This window comes from Pteropus alecto, unplaced genomic scaffold, assembly GCF_000325575.1.
Source record: "Pteropus alecto unplaced genomic scaffold, ASM32557v1 scaffold34, whole genome shotgun sequence".
NCBI lineage: Eukaryota > Metazoa > Chordata > Mammalia > Chiroptera > Pteropodidae > Pteropus > Pteropus alecto.
In genome coordinates this window covers 3,941,431-3,960,628 of record NW_006435763.1, presented here as the reverse complement: position 1 = coordinate 3,960,628, position 19,198 = coordinate 3,941,431, and the positions used below count along the sequence as shown (strand labels likewise).

The window sequence follows — 19,198 nt, the reverse complement described above, 5'->3', positions numbered from 1 at the left end:
TTTGTAAGACACTCCCACCCCCACACTACCCCCCATTAAGAGCCTCTTAACATCTCCCCTTCCACTTCCTCTCCCTTCCCCAGGAGTTACAAACCCAAACCCAGCTGGAAGGAGCTCCCAGCCCTTCTAAAGCTGTTGCTCACTGCTCACAGCTAAGAGGGTAAAGGCGAAGGGAGGGTAAAGATGAAGGAAAGGAAGACATGGAAGGAGGGGCTTAAAGGGTGCTGCTGTACTTCCGCCACGTCATTGAAACTCACGGGGACAAACACTTGTGCCTGACACTTCTTTTTAACTAGTGAACAAGAGGGAAAACCTACCGAAGACTGTGATTGGCGTACTTATGAAAAGTACACACGAGGGCACCATCAGCACGCAGATGGATGGTGGTCTGACAGCCCCCGGTCTTCCGTGGGAGAGAGCAGGCTTCTTGCCCTAAGGTAATGAGATTCTTCATTGTCCCCTGAAACCCTAAGCTTCCTGCTCAAAAAACTTTGCGAACACACAGGTTGCACCCATGCCACTCCTGGTCCAGAGAGGGGCTTGGGAAGGAGTGCTTTCTAGAAAGGGCCTGTGCTCCAGAGTGTGTGTTCCAGCTCCAGCTCTGTGTTCCTGAACACATTATTTACCCTCTCTGAGCCTCAATATCCTCAATCATAAAATCAGGATAGTAAACCTATCTTACGTGATGAATGCAAGGATATGTGAAATATGTGAAATTATGTAAAATGTCCAGCATATACAGCATATAAATTGTAGTTCTATTTGAAGATTACGCTTTCTATCTGAAACCCTAACTGTATCTGTTTCTGGTAGCTAGAGCTGACATAGGTATGGTCACGTGGAATTTGGCTTAGAATTAAATACCCAGCAGGGCCCTCACACACGCCCCGGCCCCCATTTTCCCAACTGTCTCAAGTGACTTAAACAAGTGAACTAGGTTGGCCCTTTGCCCCTTCCGTACATACACAGCAGGCTTTCTTGATGTCTCTTCTGGCCATAAAACCCTGGGACAGTTCTTTGGCCTTGATACTGAGGCCCAGCGGCATGTAGTGCTGGTGCTGTGGTTCCGGGATTTCTGGAACCCTGCAGCCAGATCTGGGGTCAGGTGTGGGGTGGAGCCCTCCGCGTTTCCCTGCGACAGGTTTGTAGTTCTTTGATGTTGGAGCTGGGGCGGAGACCGAGGGCTGCAGCCCGTCCATTTTTATAGCTTTGTATTTGTCTATTTCTCCCCCAACATTTTCTTATGAAAAATTTCAGACATACACAGAATTGTTCAGTGAGCACCCATTTACATACCACCTAGATTGTGCAGTTACCATTTTGTTATATTTGTGTTATTACATAACCATTCAGCCATCCTTCTATCCATCCATCACATCGATTCATCTTAGTTTTTGGTGCATTTCTAAGTTGAAAACATCAGTACACTCCCTGCCCCAGATACTTCAGCATGCTTGCCATTAGTCAGAGTCTAGTGTTTGTTTATATTTGGGGGTCAGTGGGGATAAAACTTATAGTGGAACATTTTATTAGTTCTGATGAATGCAACCTGAACATCGTCAACCTTAAAAATTAAACAGCAAAGGTTATCAAGCAGCACATGTGCTTATTCGGGAATAGCAGAGGAGTTACAATTTAGCATGAGCAAATTACTGCGCACCATAGGCAAGCCCGGAGGACAAAGCTGAAGAGCGTTCTTTTGTAGGATGGTCTGATCATACTCTCACCAACGTAAGAGAGTTCCAGTAGCTCCAGTCCTTTGTCATATAGCTGGCTTGCGAATTTTTAGTCCCAGTCTATGGCTGGCTTGTTTCTTTTCTTTTTTCCAGCTTTACTGAGATGCAACTGACATATAACGTGTAAGTTTAAAGTGCACAGTGCGATGACTTGATACACCCATACCTTGCCAAAGGATCACCACCGTAGCACAGCCAACCCCACCGTCACAACGCCATCTTTCTGTGGTGAGAACATTCATGATGTACTCTCCCAGCGACTTATTTTCTTAACAGTATCTTTTCCTGGCCAGAAGTTTTTAATTTTAAAGAAGTCTGTTTTCAACTTTTTCCTTATTCTTTCTAAGAACCCCCACGTTGTAAAACTACTCTTTCATGTTTCTTCAAGAAGCTTTATAGTTAGTTGTAGCATTTATGTTTAAGTCTGGGGTCCATCTTGAATTAATATTTTTTGTGTATGGTGTGAGACAGGGGTTGAGGTCCCTTCATTCCCGGAGGGTATCCAGTTACGCCAGCACTATTTGTGGAGAACTTTCCTGTTGGATTGCTTTGGTGCCTGGTGCAAAAATCTGTTGACCTAATAGCAAGTGTGGGTCTTGAGTGTGTGTGTTTTTATAATGTGCAGCTATTGCTGTTCAGCCGCACAGGGAGGGTTTCATCATTTCTGCATGTGCGGTTCCCACCTGGACGATTTTGCATCTCTTCACGCGGAGAGGAAAACGCTGTGACCCTTGGTTACTGCTGAGGCCAGGCCGTTCTCTCTGATCTGGGAAACCAGTGAGTGTTAAAAATAGTGCAATTTTTTTTTTTAATCTCATTACTTAAGCTTCATGACTTCAATTGAAATTGTTTTTCCCCCAAATGATTCATGGAGTAAATCTTTGCATCCGATTTTGTCGAGGAGGGGAAATAGAAAACCTGAAGGGCCAGTTCATGTTTCTCTGGTTTCACCAAGTCATCTGGTTCCTCAGTCCAGTTTGTCCTCAGCCACTTGCCCGTTTCTGTCTCGGCCTCCTGCTTTGTCTAGACATGCGGTGAACCTGAACTTGAGAAAGTTCTTGGTGTGGCTGGGCCTGGTGAAAACATCACTGGCTAAGAGGGTCTTTTAAAATTGAAATGCTTTAGATAAGATAATCCCATGAGAAAGGATAACAAAAAAGAGCCCTTTGATTGAGGGGGGGTGGAGGACTTAATGTTTCATAAGAAAACAAATCGAACCCCCATGCCTACTTTTTTTAAAAGACAGCTTGAAGCCAAGGAACTTTGTCTGAGTGTGTAAGTTGTGGACTCATGTGGATTCATGCCTGGCTTGTGCAACTTGTCCATGGAAACGTCTTGCCATATTTCTGAGACCAGCCAGAGGACTGGTTTCCAGCCTTCTGACACTTGTTTCCTCTAGCACAGAGACAGGTGGAGAATGGCACTGCTCAATCCGGTTGCCCTGACGGAATCTAACACGGTGGAATCTTAGTCTGAAGGTGGTTCTCTACCATGTTCCAGTTGGTGATGAGGAGTGTAAAATTCTTTCCACATCTGCCCTCTGGGCACTGTGGTCCAGCTGGCCCAGCCTCATATTTTCAGCCCAGAATCAGGGGACTCGGAGCCCTTTGTTTTACTCAAGAAGGACTGATCTTACCCAGTAGGTAATCCTCCATTTGCTGGAGAGGGTAAAAATGAAGTAGTATCTCAGAAAGCTGTGCCTACAAGTTACCTTGACAAGTAGCTGTGACTCAGAAGCTTAGGCTTTTGCCCACTTGTGGAGGCTGTGTCTAAGTGGCGGTGGGGGGGCTCCTTTGGGTGTTCTGTTGTTGTTGCAATCCCCCATAATTCGCCGTTGTCCAGTCGACTTCAACTTCCGCCTGGCGTGTGTGAATTGGGAAGCATGTGGCGTCCTGATGGGTATATGATAGGAGCACCCACCTTACAGCGCCTTAGAGCCCTCATCGTCTCCCTTTTCCACTCACTCACTCCCACGTAGACTCTTGAAAGTGTTTCCATGAATCACTGGGATTGGGGAAACCACACGTTGGAGGCAGTGCGTCGGGCGTAGTGTTGGGGCCTGCTGGCTGCCCAGGTCTGAGCCTAGTTCCCTGCTGTGAGAGTCCGAGGAGCTGGCTTGGTTCCAGTTTCCTCAGCTGTCAGACAGGACCACCGCCACCCTTCTCACGGGGTCACTGAGCGGCTCACTGAGTGATGACAGAAAGCTCCCAGGGAGTGGGCACTCGTGGAGCTCTTTCCCGGCCCCCTGCCACTTCCCTAGTTCACTTACATGCTGGGAGGAAGCAGGAGTCTCTTTGAAAACATGCAACCCTGCTCTCTGGAACTTTCCATTTTAAGGTCAACACCCTGCTCCAGTATTGAATCCTTGCTTTTTGAAAGTAGATTTTCTTCTCCATTCCACTGTGTTTCTTCTGTAACAATAACAGGAAAGGTGTATTGGAATGCACTCTATTCTAAGCACTTAACGATATTTTGAACTATAGGTACTCTTTTCCCCACTTGGAGATAAAACTGAGGCCCGGGTGGGTTTAGTCACCTGCCCTGGAGGTCATGGTCAATGGCAGAGCTGGAATTTAAGCCTCAGGATAACTGACTACAACAGCATGTGCCTAACCAAGACTCGATACTGCCATATGTCCATATGGAGAGAGATGTGCTGAGGGACTCAGGGTGGCAGGAATCCCTGTGTCCCCGAGTCTCATCTGCACTGTCCTGATCGTCAGGAGTCAGTGCACTGGGTTGGGACCGTATTTCCTCTCTTTGCGTTCTCACCCGTCCACGGCCCTAGGGATAGTTAAACACAGACCCCAGGCCAATGTCAGTCTTCGTCCCCATCTTAGACTATGTCTTAAAGGACGGCTTCCCAGAAGAGTGGTCACGGCACCAGAGAGCAGGACTCTTCAAAGGCTCTCGATCTGTATGGCCAAACTGCTTTCCAGTTCACGCTCCTGCCAGAGAACTGCAAATCCTTAGTAGCAGCATCCAAAACACCTGCCTCGGGAGCCAGCTAATCATTTCACTCTCAGAGGAGGCCGCAAGGACCAGAGCCGGGGAAAGACACGCCTAGGCCTTTGACACTCCTTGTTCCCAGCAGAAGCAGTAGCAGCATCACCTAAGAACTTGTTAGAAATGGAAATTCTTGGGCCTCACCCCGGTCCTACTGAGTCAGAAGCTCCAGGGGTGGGGCCAGCAGCCTGGAAACCAGCCATGCCCGCTCAGGTCTGGGAGCTGCTAGTCTTGGGAAAGCTGCCTCGACTGCAAGGGAAATGCACGCACTTGTTTACAAACCAAAGCCGGGGTGACTGGGAGCAAATCCAAGGGCAAGGTCACATCCACCTCTAGTTCACGTTGGGAGTCAGCACCTCTTAGCTTGTTCATATCTAATTTTGTTTGGATAATTGGGACCATGTGGAAAATGTCACTCTTTCATGTTAAGGGTCTATCTCCTGTAGACACATGTTATTTGGACTTTGAGGTTTATTATGTGCCAGGCACATTATTATATTTCCCTTTGTTCCTTTGGGAGGGGAAAGGAAAGCTTAGAGCAGTTTAGAAACATCCTAAGTTCACAGAGCTAGTAAGTGGCAGACCTGAAATTTGAACTCAGTCTATCTGCCAGAGACTGAGCTTCGAAGGCCATGCCGCCTGAGACAAGGAGTTGAGATACTCACATAAGTGGGACTCTTTCTGGAATAACTAGACTTGTTATTGTTCTGGAATCTTCTGAAGCTCTGTCTTAAGTGCTTCGAGAAAGTGGCTTTCCCCTGCTTCTTCTAACTTCGGACTCTGATGAACCAAAGGCAATCTTGGGCACAGCTACCTCTTACCTGGTTGACAGGTTAGTGAGATGATGTCTTATTTTCCTCTGCTCATTTCAGTTCGACTCACAGGGATTGCTTTTAGTTTCAACTCCGGGCCTCCCCTGGGAGGTAAATGTCTCATTTGTATGTCACTTGCCCATGACAGTTTATAAGATGAGTTCTCAAATCCTGTCTTAAATGACAGGTGGGGGCCAGAGGCACTCGGAGAGGCCGGGGGTCTGAGGGAACAGGGACACTGAGTGTGGGCACTGGTGGTTTGTCTCCTTTACCATCTCACTCAGGGCTGAGCCTACAGTTTGTGATGCACACTGGCTCTCTGGCTACCCCTGGGGCTTTGCAGCTCAGCTTCCGGGGACGACAGCGGGGCGTGCCAGAGGCCGGAGCTGAAGTCAGGCCAGGCTTACTGCCACCCCGAAGGAATCCCCTGGAGAACCTTGGAGGGGCCTGCAGACACAGCAGAACAGAAGGGGCTCCAAATGTTCCCTTTTGAGGCCGGGGAAGGGAAGCCAAGTGAAATGAGAAGAGGTGTCTGAAAGCCCGGAGGAAACCAGTGGGCCCTTCCAGAAGTTCTATTTGTGGTAAGGAACCTTGGCGTGGGGCAGCCAGCTCTCCTGCAAAAATAGACTGATGTGCTGAGAAACAGCTCGGTTCTGGAAGCAAATGTCCCACCGCAGAGGGAGAGTTTGAGCTGAGACTTTAAAAGGCTCTGCACCTCGCTTCTGCTTCCCTCTGGACCCCAGCACCAGAGAGAGAGAGAAAGAAAGCTAAACATTCTAAAATGGACTCGAGTCTAGCCATGACTTTACGGTCATAAATGGGGCCAGTAGAAATGGCAAAAGAAGGTTTCAAATAGATCCTGGAAACAAAATGAGCCTACAATTCATCCCTGTGTCTGCCAGGACCAGCTTTCCTTTACTGTGTTCATTCTCTCCTTTGCCTCCAAACGGGTGAGGTAACTAGGAAAATAGGGTACGACGTGCAACAAGAGGGAATGTGGCTACACAGAAAATTTAGACCTGGACAGTGATCAAATAGGACCCCGAAGAAAGGTGAGCTGGAGACCCTCCTTTAAAACAGTAGGCCGACAGCCCAATGCGGAGTTAAGATGCGCCTGTAAAAGAAGGAAATGAGAGCGACTCCTGAGGTCTGTCCTAACTCCGGAGGCGTGCCACTGCCACCTGCATTCAGGGCACTCATTTGGCCACAAACTTCCACTCTGAAGAGCGCTGCCTGCCCAGATCTCTGCATCAGTAACAGAGCAGCAGCAGCTCGCTGTAGATGTTGACCAGCTTCCTGACACCATGGTGGAGCCAAGCCTGAAGGTTCCCTGGATGGTGCCTTGTAACTCCACCACATTTTTCTGCCCCTGGACTCCTGGCCATGCTAAGATTGCTGTGACCAGACACAAATGGGCAGGGTCATCAATAGGAAGTTGTGCTCCTTGGAAAGGGGTGCTTTATTTTATGGCCCAAGCAGTATGGGGTAAAAACCATAAATGAATTCTCTTCAGCTAGCACTGGGGTACATTGCGCAAATCAGATCTGCTTGTCCCTTCTGCCCCCAAAAGATGGGCGGGGTCTGCACTTCTCTCCCTTTTCCTCTTTGCAGCCAAGAGCTGTCAACATCCAGCTGTGGCTTTGCGCTCAGCTGCCACTCAGCCTGTTGGAGTTGAAAGGTCAGATGTCATCTGAGATTGACAGCCTGGCTTATCAGCAGCTCTTCGGTCTTCAGAGGGCTGGAGGGTAGCTGTCAGAGGGCTTAGGAAAGGACGAGGTGGGAATTCCCTCTCTTCAATAAAGTCCACCCTTGGTCAGGTACTTCTGGAGGGAGAATAGCAGATTCTGTTCCAGAAACTTTGTAGCTGGTGGTTAAGATCCTAGTGCAAACAGAAGCAGGTAGGAGAATGAGGGGCGATTGTCAGGTAGACAGAAAGTGGGGCAGAGGGTGATGAAGGGGAAGGAGCCCCATACCAGATTTCAGAGAGTGGCAGCATGTTGACAGACCCATCTGGATTTGGTAGGGCACTTGGTTTTGCAAGCAAATGCAGGAAAACCTTTATCCACATATTTGCAATGTTGGACTGAAGTGGAAATGGGTTATTTTCTGGAAGCACCCCATTTCTTTGAGCCTAACTTCTCCAGTCATGTAATTCCGGTAGGGCCTACCTTTCACAGTACCTCACCCTCGTAGCCATATGACCCAGGCCCAGCCAATCAGAGTGCCCCCTCTCTATGGGATGAGCCAGTCACTTCTTGGGCAGGGGGCATGGCAGGGAAGATTCGCAGTGCTGGAAGAACCTGTTCTGGGGTTGCTGGCAGCCTGCTTCCCGTGCACATTGAGAACCCACTTGCAACAGAAGAGAAGGAAAACTCAGTCTGTGAGCATGTGGGTGGCAGCATTTAGGGCCTAGATTGATTGTGCCAACACTAGATCCACTCCTTCCTTTCGAGTGAGGTAAATCAGTAAACCATCTCCTGTTGCTTATTGTAGTTTGAGTTCCATTCCTGCCACTTGCCACCACAAAAGCCCTGACTATTATAGAGGATATTTGGATACAGAAAAGGCCCTGCAGTTTGTGAAAAGACAGGCTAATGCAGAGTAAGTGTAGACTAGTACGAAAAGTAAACCAAATGTTTAGGTTAAGTCTTTTCTGACCCTTGAGAAGCACTCGTCATCCTACTACTCACTGATAGGCTGGTAACGAATCCTTCTCCACTCATCCGGGTGGGTTCTTTAATGAGTTTAATGTTCAGACTGAAGGCACTGCTGTGTGTCAGAGGAGTGAAAGAAAGAAGCCCTTACACACGAAAAGGCTGCACAGACATTCAGTGGACGAGCACCGTTCTGCCACCAGGGGAAGTCCAGTTTCTCTGCCAGGTCCTGGGATTTGAAATGGAGTTCCCTGGTTAGGGGATGACCCATTTCAGCCAGAGCCTTCCGTTCAACTCTAGTGGGGGTCTGACTAGGATCTTCTCTAGAAGGAGGTGGCCTTGTGCCTTGGACCATTTTTCTGTCCCTGCTCCAAGAGGACATTACTAAACACTGCCCATAGCCTGGGGCAGCCTGCCTTCAAACACACCATCTGTCATCCAGACCTTTCGCTCTTTCAGCCTGTCCTTCCCTATCACTTATTCTGAAATTGGGAACGTTTCCCAAGTCAACAGTTGCCCAGTCCACAGTGTTCTTCGCTCAGTGTTCCCACAGGAAGGACAGGGAACATGATGAATAAAACAGCAATCTTTGCTCCCTGCCCTGGTAAAGGGACTGTTTTGCCAGCCTACTATCACATACCACTCTTGTCTCCTGTCTGACTTCACATGGTGAAGATTGTCTAGAAGACGGGGCAGGAACTCAGATGATTCCCCACCCCCACAGATCTCTCTAGAAGCCTTGGAAGAAGGTTATATTTTTAACAAAACAAATTGCAAGTCAAGCCCATCCTCAACCACTTACTTGCTTTTGACCTTGGATAAATTCTATGTATCTACAAACTTCAGTTTTCTGCTCTATACAGCAGGGATAATAATACTGCAGTGTTTAAGGCTGGATTCAGCCGTGAGTGACAGAGCTCTGAATGGTGACTTAAAGCACTCATATAAAGAACTCCCAAGGCAGGCAGTCAGGCTGGTAAAATGAATATGTGAAATCATCACAGACCCAGGCTTCTTCAGTCTTCCTATGTTATCTTCCATTCCAAAGGTCACCTCATGGTCCAAGGTGGCTGCTGGAGCTCCAGCCAATATGTTCTAGACTTCAAAGAAGAGAAAATACATCATTCTGACATACCTTTTTAGGAGTCTTCTCAGAAGCCCACCACAAAACTTCTACTTGTATTTCATTGGCAAGATTTTAGTCACATGGCCATGTCTAGCTGCAAGGGAGCCTGGGAAAGGTACTTGTGGTAGATAATCTCTAATCTCTTCCTTCTGTTATTCACTCCCTTGTGTAATTCCCTCCCCTTGAGTGTGGGCTGGACCTAATAACTTTCTTCTAACCAATGGAATACAGCAAAAGTGATAGGATGTCACTTCTGAGATTAAGTTAAAGAGATGGTGGCTTCTTTCTTGGGCACCACCATCTCTGAGGAAAGTCAGCTGCCATGTTGTGAGCCACCATATGGAGGGGCCCACATGGCAAGGAATTGATGTCTCTGGCCAACAGCTAGTGAGGACCCGAGGCCCTCAGTCCAACAGCCTCATGAACTTGGAAGAATATCCTCCCCCAGTAAAACCTTCAGATGACTGCAGCTCTGGTGAACATTTTGACTGCAGTTTCTTGAGAGATGTGATCCAGAAGGCCCACAAAACTGATCCACAGAAACTGTGAGGTAATAACATTTGTCGTTTTCAGCTGCTAAGTTTTGAGTTTATTTGTTACACAGCAATAAGTAATATAGCAATTTTCCAGGCAGACACATTCCCAGAGTTCCATTAGTAAGAAGGAAGGGCGGGGTGGATATTGGGAGGCAACCAATAGTCGCTACCACCTACCTGCACCTGCCTCTCAGGGCTGTTGTGAAGATGAAACAAGGTAAGGCTATTAAGTGCCCACCTACAGTCTGCCAGCACCCAGAAAGTGCCAAAGGAGAGGTGGTTAGTGAAGGGCCACCATCTAGAGTCTACTTCCCAGGCTTCTCACCAAGTCCTTCTAGGAAACACAGCTGTGCTGTGTCTAACACGTGATTTTCCTCATCTTCCTTCTTCCCTTTTATAGTTCAAGACCCTCTCCCCACAAATCCAACCAGTAAAGTGAAACGCCTGCAAAACCAAAGATCCCCAGGCCAGCTGGTAGGCTCACAGAGTGGTAAGATTTAGCAGGAAAGGGGCTTAGAGCCCCTCTAATCCAGTCCTCCCTTTACGATGTGAACCAGACACTTGCTCAAGGTTATCCAGCCTCAAGGCAGAGGTAGGAGCTGGACCTCCTCTGGAGAGACACCCTGGTGCTCTGCTCTACCTCCCTCCCACACTGCTAGTGCTGAAGCCAGGATCTGGAGCATTTATAGAGTTCCTTATTTAAACAATTGCATTCGTTCAACCCAATTTTCTCTCCCTGAGAGAAGTCGAGGTCAGGTTTATGGGACACGAGGTGCTTTTTGAGTGAATGAGCATCATATTTCCTTCTGGTTTTCTTTTAGGCTTTTGGACACCTTTTCTTTTGTCTGTCTAAAGAGAACCGAAGTCCTTGGAGTGCCCCAAGAGCCTGTCCCTCGTGGGTGTAACTGGGAGAAAAACCTAGAGAGCGTTCCCCTGGGTCCCACGGTAATGTAATGCGTGCACCTAACCAAGGCAAGAATTGAGTACTCCCCTTCTTGTATCAGCACCCTTCCCCCAGGATGTAGGGATTTTGTCACCCTGGAAGAATGTGGACTCCCGAATCATTTCACATATAATGAAATCTCACTTTTTTAGAATGAGTGAGACCAGGGCATTTCAGTGAAAACAAATGTTCTAGGGAGAGAAAAAAAAAAATTAACGATAAGTCCTAAGACTTATTTTTCCCCCTTAATCTCCTTCGACAATGAGGGACGATACAAGGTGCCAGTGTTCTTGCTCCTTGTTTTTATTAGCAAACTAGGATATATGAGAACTTAATAAAATATTCACAGAAGGCTCAACTGCATCATTAAAAATCTTCTTTACCAGTCCTTTGAATTTCATAAAAGCGATTTATTTAAAATTAGTGAGAATAAGAGGAAATAGGTGCATACGTGGCATATTATTCTTACTTAACACTTGTGTTAACATGCTTTTATCAATTTTAAAAATTGACTCTGATACACGTTCAGCATGAAGTTGGAGAAGCTTGTCAGGGTCCTGCCTGTAAAATGCAGAGGATCACTGCCAGTGTGAAAGCTGCATGAGCAGAGACCGGTAGCTGGTGTGCCTGTGAGCACGGAACTTGAACAGTGCAGTGTGAACTGGAGGGCTAACGCATGAAGAGGCTGAGCACTCTGATTTAGAAAGTTGTTGCAGCGAAATGATGCACAGAGAGTTTGAACACCTTCTCTTTTCGGAAGGCAGAGCAGACTGAGCAGAATGCACTGTGTGAGTGTGTGGGCACCAGAGGCTTTGGGTGTGAGAAGAGTCTTAAGGAGGAAATTAATACTTTTGTTCTGATAAGGAGTAGAAACATTTATTAAGCAGTTGGCAGCTGGTTGTGTGTCCAGCTTAAGTCTTCACGATGAGTACTCGAGAACCATTTAGCTAATCAACAATTATGAACTGGTCCTTGGGTGACTGTTTATCTTGACACCATGCTCTGCCATTATATTCTCTATTAGGAATTTGATATGCTCACAAGACGCTGTGATTTGGCCGTTTACTAACAACTGGCTTCTTTCAGATAGTGTCATCCACAGGAAACATTGCTGGTGGGTTTTTGTGACCCTGGCATCAGTATTTAGCTGGGGGCAACTCCCTGGCACTTGCAAGACAGATGGTCATGTGCTTGCAGTGAACCATGCATATTCTCCTCTCTCTGTTTTCAGAATACGAGAGTCAGCCTCAGCTGGAAGGTAGCTGAGCTTTGGGTGGATGGCTGTCTTGGGCTGGACAGGTGCATCCAGGTAAGGGAAAACATGGTGATTCACCCTCGTTTGTTGGGAGGTCAGGGGTAGGGGCATCACAGGACTCACTGTGTGAAGCCACAGGGAAAACCCAGGCTCTGAAGAGATTTTCTAAGGAAAGGCACCAGCTGGGGGACAGTGGGAGGAAATGGGTAGCTACTGGACGTGGTTACTAAGAGCAACGACATACAGGAAGTGAGTAATGACAAAAGGAGGCTCCTTGGTCATCAAGTCAGTGGCCCAAGGAGGGATGTTAGTGATGGAACATTTCTGGGACTCACCAATACATCTTTACATTTTTCTCCTCAAACATTTGGAAGGAAACTTGATTTTTTTCCTGTTGCTTGCTCAGCACTCTAGGAGATTTTTCGTCCTAGGAGGACCTGCTGGTATCTTTCTAAACTAGGACTTCCCACCTGAAGCTTGTAAAGCGCTAGATGGGATCACAACAGCGATAATAAGAACAGGCAGTTATGAAGTCGTTCTGTGAGCCAGGGATGGTTCTAAGTGCTTGTCGTGGGTTTAATAGCTGGCTCCTGGCTGAGAACAGGCAGATGGGAGGGTCCAGAGGCTGGGCGGGGAGTAGCCAGCAGGCTTCCTGGTGAGATCCCCCAGCGTTAGTTACACAAATGAGTTTCACTCTACCAACGTGGGTTTTTTAAAATGTTACAATCCTTTAAAAAATGTTTTTACTTAAAATTTTTTCCAGTTTTATCAAATTATAATTGACATATAACATTATGTAAACCTAAGATATATGATGCATTGATGTAATATCCTTATGTATTGCAAAACGATTACCATGTGTTAGTTAACACCTGCAGTGCGCCACATCATTCCCATTTTTTTTTTTTTTTTTTTTTTGTGGTGAGAGGATTTAAGATCTACTTTCTTAGCAACTTTTAAGTATTGTACAGTGGTCCTTATCTGTGGTTTCACGTTCCTGGGTTTCAGTTACCCGTGGTCAACTTCAGTCCAGAAATATTAAATGGAAAATTCCAGAAATAACCATTTACAAGTTTTAAGTTTCGTGCCGTTCTGAGTAGCATGATGAAATCTCTCACCATCCCGCTCCATCCATTTCGGGATGTGAATCATCTCTTTGTAGGCGCTCCCCGCCTGTTAGTCACTTAGTAGCCGGCTCAATTAGCAGATCTACTGTCAGTATCGTGGTGCTCGTGTTCAAGGAGCCCTTATTTTACTCAATAATGGCCCCAGAGTGCAAAGTAGTGATGCTGGCAGTTCAGATATGCCAAAGAGAAGCCATAAAGTGCTTCCTTTAAGTGAAAAGGTGTGTATGTATATGAAAAAACATAGGATAGGGTTCGGCAGTATGGTTTCAGGTATCCATTGGGGGTCTTGGAACATATCCCCCATGGATAAGGCAGTAATACTGTATATAATACAATATTATTGTCTACAATCACCATGCTGCACATTAAATCCCAAGAACTTACTCATCTTATAACTGGACCAACATCTCCCCATTTCCCCCACCCCTGGCCCCTGGCAACCACCACTGTCTGTTTCTGTGAGTTCAGCTTTTTTTAGATTCCACATATAAATAATATCATACAGTATTATCTTTCTCCGTCTGACCTATTTCACTGAGCCTAATGCCCTCGTTTTATTCATGTTGTTCCAAATGACAGGATTTCCTTCTTTCTCATGGCTGAATAATATTTCATTATATATATATATATTTGTGTATACCAAATCTTCTTTATCCATTCCTCCATCAGCGAGCACTTAGGCTGTTTCTATATCTTGGCTATTGAAAATAATGCTGCAATAAACATGGCGGTGAAGATAGCTCTTCGAGACTGTGTTTTCATTTCCTTTGGCTATACACCCAGAACTGGATCATGTGGTAGATCTATTTTTAAGTGTTCGAGGAACCTCCATACTGTTTCCATAGTGGCTGTACCCATTTACACTCCCACCACCAGTGCACAGGATTCCCTTTTCTCCACATCTTGCCATACTTGTCTCGTCTTTTTGATGACAGCCACTCAAACAGGTGTGAGGTGATGTCTCATTGTGGTTTTGATTCGTATTTCTCTGATGATTAGTGATGCCGAACACCTTTTCATGTACCTATTAACCATTTGTATGTTTTCTTTGGAAAAATGTCTATTCAATTCCTATTTTTTAATTGAAATTTTTTTTACGGAGTTGTATGAGTTCCCTATATATTTTTGATATTAATCCCTTAGCAGATGTATCATTTGCAGATATTTTCTTCCATTCCATAGGCTGTCTTTTCATCCTATCACCTCTATTGCTGTGCAGAAGCTTTTTAATTCGATGTAGTCCCACTTATTATTTTGCTTGCTGCTTTTGGTGTCATAGCCAAAAAATTGTCTCCAAGACCAATATCATGGAGCTTTTCCCTTATGTTTTCTTTAGGAGTTTTTATGGTTTCAGTTCTTATGTTTAAATCTTTAATCCATTTTGAGTTAATTTTTGTGAGTGGTATAAGATAGGGGTACAATTTCATTCTTTTGCATGCAATTATCTAGTTTTCCCCGTGCCATTTATTGAAGAATTATCTTTTCCCCATTGAGTATTCTTGTCAAATATTAATTGACTGTATATGAGAGTGTTTGTTTCTTGGCCCTCAATTCTGTTCTATTGGTCTATGTGTCTCTTTTCGCCAGAACTTTAGTTTCGATTACTGTAGCTTCGTAGTATAGTTTGAAATCAGGAAGTGGTATGCTTCTAGCTTTGTTATTCTTTCTCAGGATGGCTTTGGCTTATTTGAAGGTCTTTTGTGGTTCCATACAAATTTTAGGATTGTTTTTTCTATTTCTGTGAAAGATGCCATTGGAATTGTGATAGGTATTGCATTGAATATATAGACAGCTTTGGATAATGTGGGCAAAATGACATTGAAATCAAATGGAATGTGTTCCATACTGGCCTCTCTACCCTTACTCCTCGGATTTGGGGGAAAGTCTCGGGGGCACGTGGGGTAAGAGCATGCGTGGAAGGGCCCTCCTGTCTTGACTCCACACTGGGACTGGGCTCTGGCTTTAAGCACCAGGAGCCTTTGCAGGCAGCGGCTCCACTGCTTGTGGGCCAGGCTTAGGGACCAGGGCCTTTCCCCATAGTAGGAGGCTCTGCCAAGCCCCAGGCCCCTTCCCAGTCTTGGGGGATTATTCCCAGACCTCCCTTTAGCATGTCCATTTCTATCTTTCCTCACCCCAAAATCCTTCCCTCCAGCATCCTTGAGTTTCTCTTCTTGATCTCACCTTTCTGGCTATGCACAGGGACTGAAATGCCTTGTCCCTGGCTATGCACAGGGACTGGCCTTGTCCCTTGACACTATAATTGTTCCTTGTCTTCCACTAAACAGGGAACAAACTTGTCTAGCCCAGTGCCTGCAACAAAGTCAGAAAAATGACCTTGGGAAAGTTGCCCAACCATACTGAACCTCAGTTTACATTCTGGGACTGAGGCCCAATGCCCTTTCATGCCATGTGTCAGTTCTCTTTCACTCGTCCCTGACGGAAACTCCAAGTAGCTTAAGAACAGAGAGTGCTGACTGACCCATGAAAAAAGTGCAGGCATAGATGTGGCTTCAGGAATCGCTGGATCCAGGTACTTATGTGTGGTGTCAGGAATCCCTCCCTGTGTCTCTCGAATCTAGTTTTCTCTGTGTTGGTTTCATTCAATGCAGGTTCCCTCCTTACTGTGGCAAGACGGCTGGCTGCTCAAGTTCTCAGCTTCCCGAGGGTAAGTTGCTGTAGAAGCCCAGGTTGAGTCTTTCTGGCGCCGACTGGGTCGTTATCCAGTCCTGAACCAATCCCTGTGTCAAGTAGGATGCATTGCTTTGATTGGCCAGGCCACCCTGAGTTAGCGATGGTGTCATTTCTACCCAAATCCTGTGAACCAAGAGTGGGTGCGGGGCGAGTCTGTAAAGGAAAATTCAGGCCCTGTTGTCAGGAAGAGGCGGGCAAGACACTGGTAGCACTGGGGTATCAAGTGTCACTGCACCATCCCTCCCCGTTGGCTCCTGCCCCCGCCACTGGCGAGCCTCCACCCACTGCTCTTCTTTCTCCTGCCCAGGTTCACCCGCCCTCACCCAGCACGGGCCTGGGGGTGGACAGGTGGCGAGTGGGTGAGGGAGTTTCCGCATTCAGGACCCTGCCCCTGCCTCAGGCGTGGTGCAAGTAGATTGGGGCGAGGGGACTCCACTGAGCTGGATAGTGTCTCCCCAAAATTCATGTCTACCCCAAACCTTATTTGGAAATAGGGTCTTTTGCAGATGTAATCAAGTTAAGATGAGGTCACGCTAGGTTAGGGTGGGCCCTAAATTTAATGACTGGTGCCCTTATAAGAAGAGGGAAGTTTGGACATAGATGCACATGGGGAGAGGTGCCATAGGATGACAGAGGCAGAGACTGGAGTGGTGCTACAAGCTGAGGAACCTAAGAATTGCTGGCAAACACTCAGAGCTGGAAGAGGCAAGAAAAGATATGTTCCCTAGAGCCTTCGCGGGGAGCACGGCCCTGCTAACACCTTGAGTTTGGACTTCCAGCCCTCGGCGTGGGTTAGAATAAATCCCTGTTGTTTTAAGGCCCCTGGTTTGTGATACTTTCTACAGTAGCCCTAGGACGCCAACACAGGGCCTTCCTACACACCAGCTCTTGTTCCACCCCCAAAGGACTTCAAATGGGAGACTGGCCCCTTTCCAGGAGGAGAAGAAATTCTCAGCTGATGATTTTAGCCAAAAAGACCACATTATGTTTGCAGCTGGGGCCACTTCAAAGAGAAGGCAGCATGTCATCTCCCCGGGGACAGCAGTGGCCAGCATCTTCCACATCCCCCCGCTGAGCCCTCCCCAGCTGCTCCAAGCCCACAACAGACTTAAAGCCCAGAGAGAACTCTGCTTAGACAGTGGCTTTGACAGCTAGGGTGACAAAATGTTCCCGTGGATGGGGGACTGTTCCGTTTTAGCACTAAAAGCCCTGCATCCCAGGAACCCCTTGATACTGAGCAAGCCAGAAGGGTCAGCCCCGCTCGCTAGGGCTGAAGTTGGTTATCTCTGGGCAGAGAGAGGACAGGCTGTGTGACCCCTACCCCCATGTACCCACAGGTAGTTTTTAAAGCCGATTTTTGCCTGATGCTTTATAAAATATCCAGGCCTCATAACATACTTGTAGGAGTGTGCTGCACTTGTCCCCACTTTTCAAGCTGAGGCCCTGGGAGAGAGGAAGCCTCAGGTGTGTAGACAGCATGTTCTGTGCCAGCTGCATCAGCGTGGCCAAGTGGCTTCCAATTCTGTGCCTTCCTCACTGCCTGGGACTCGCCCTGGGGCAGGTGCTGACTCCTAGATCCCCTCTGCACCTACGGGAACTCTGTCTCCTGTGGTTGGGGTGGCACCTTCCCTTAACATCTCCCTGACCTGGACCTTGCTTGTGGTACCACCTGAAGCTCTCGAGTGGCCAGCATAGCAGCGAGGAGGCTCATTGCTTGGGTTTGAATTCCAAATTGGCTTTTTGCCGGCCCTGTGACCTTGGGCAGGTCACGGCTCTGGGCTTCAGTTCTCTTGTCTGAAAGCTGGGGGATTATAAGACAGTATCCTCCTCGCAGGGGTGTAGAGTTATACCACAGGTGTTGGCATTATTGTTGAGAGGTTAGGAGCTGAAAGGTGTGGACCTCAGATCTTGGAGTCCCATGGAGCCGGGTGCAAACAGCAGTGACTCTGGGCACTTATGCTGAATTGATTCTCCCATGTGTGAGATGGGGAAAAGGAAGCACGTTCCTCACAGGGCGGCTGTGGAGATGAAAGACCAGCCGTCGCAGGCTGCCCAGCCAGCCCCAGGGTCAGGGCCTAGCAAATGTCACTGTCTGACACACATGCTCGGGCCAAGCCTGTGATTTGTTTAAATTGTGGGCAAAGTTCCCACAGTAGGTTTTCTTCTGGTCCCTCACCGAAATGTCTTCGAGCTTGCGAGAGGGACAGGACTGGGTGGAGTTGAGAGGGCTGCTTCTGCCAGAGGTTCAGGGGGAAGGCCAGTTGGGAGGGAGGGTGACAGGAGATGTGGGTCCCTGCTCGGCCATGTCTGATCTCACACATTCTTGACTTCTCAGGCCTCAGTTCCCCATCTGTAAAATGGACAGAACGTCAGGTTCCATACCTGGGTCTTGGGCTAGAGAGGGTTTCACCAGTCACCTCCAAGGGTGACTCTCGAGGTAAATAGTTTTTAGGACTCATCCTTCAGTCAATAGGTCCAAGTTCACGGGTGTGCAGCCTTGAGGTCATTGTCACCTCTCAGAAGGGCCCCATGTTTGGTTGTTGCCATCTTAAAAGTCTTAATTTTTGAACAAAGGGCTCTGCATTTTCATTTTTCACTGGTGTCCACAAATTACCTAGCCAGTCCTGTGTGTGAGGGTGTGGCAGGTACCAGAATACACTGGTGAAAAAAGGTTGACATAATCTCTGTCCTAATGGAGTTTAAAGTTAAGAGCACTGTAGTGGTTTGAACAATGGCCCTCCAAAAAAGATACACCAATGTCCTAACCCCAGGCCGCTATGAATGCGACCTCATTTGGAAATAGGACCTTTACAGACATTATTAAGTTAAGGAATCCAGGCGAGGTCATCCTGGATTTAGGGTGGGCCCTAAATCCAATGACTGATGTTCTTTCAAGAAAAAAGAGAGGTAGATTGGAGACACAGACAGAGGGAAAGGCAGAGGCAGAGACCCGAGTGACGTGTCTACAAGCTGAGGAAAGCCGAAGACTGCCAGCAGCCACCAGAAGCTGAGAGAAATTCACAGCATGGATACTTTCCCAGAGAGGAACCAGCTCTGCCGACACCTTGATCTTGAACTTTTGGCTTCCAAGACTGTGAGAAAATAAATTTTTGTTGTTTTAGGGCACCAAGATTGTGGCGATTTGTTATAGCAGCTGCAGAAAACTGATCCAAGACTAGGTAGACATTGATCGATTCATCACATAAACAAATGTGAAATTGCTAGTGTGACAAGGGAGGTGCAGGGTGCCTGGGCTGGGAAACGGTTCTCTGGGACTTGAAACCTGAGAAGGAGTTAATTTATGGGGCAGGA

General features: G+C 47.2%; 1 long non-coding RNA gene across 1 annotated transcript in view; it reads left to right on the top strand.

Moving 5' to 3' along the window:
• The first annotated feature begins 12,043 nt into the window (after positions 1-12,043).
• The window catches only part of LOC112479126, an 8,749-nt gene continuing 1,594 nt past the window's right edge, over positions 12,044-19,198 (top strand). The window contains exons 1-2 of the long non-coding RNA XR_003046055.1: positions 12,044-12,122; positions 15,805-15,860. This is a non-coding gene — a long non-coding RNA (uncharacterized LOC112479126). The remainder of the gene's footprint in view (positions 12,123-15,804; positions 15,861-19,198) is intronic.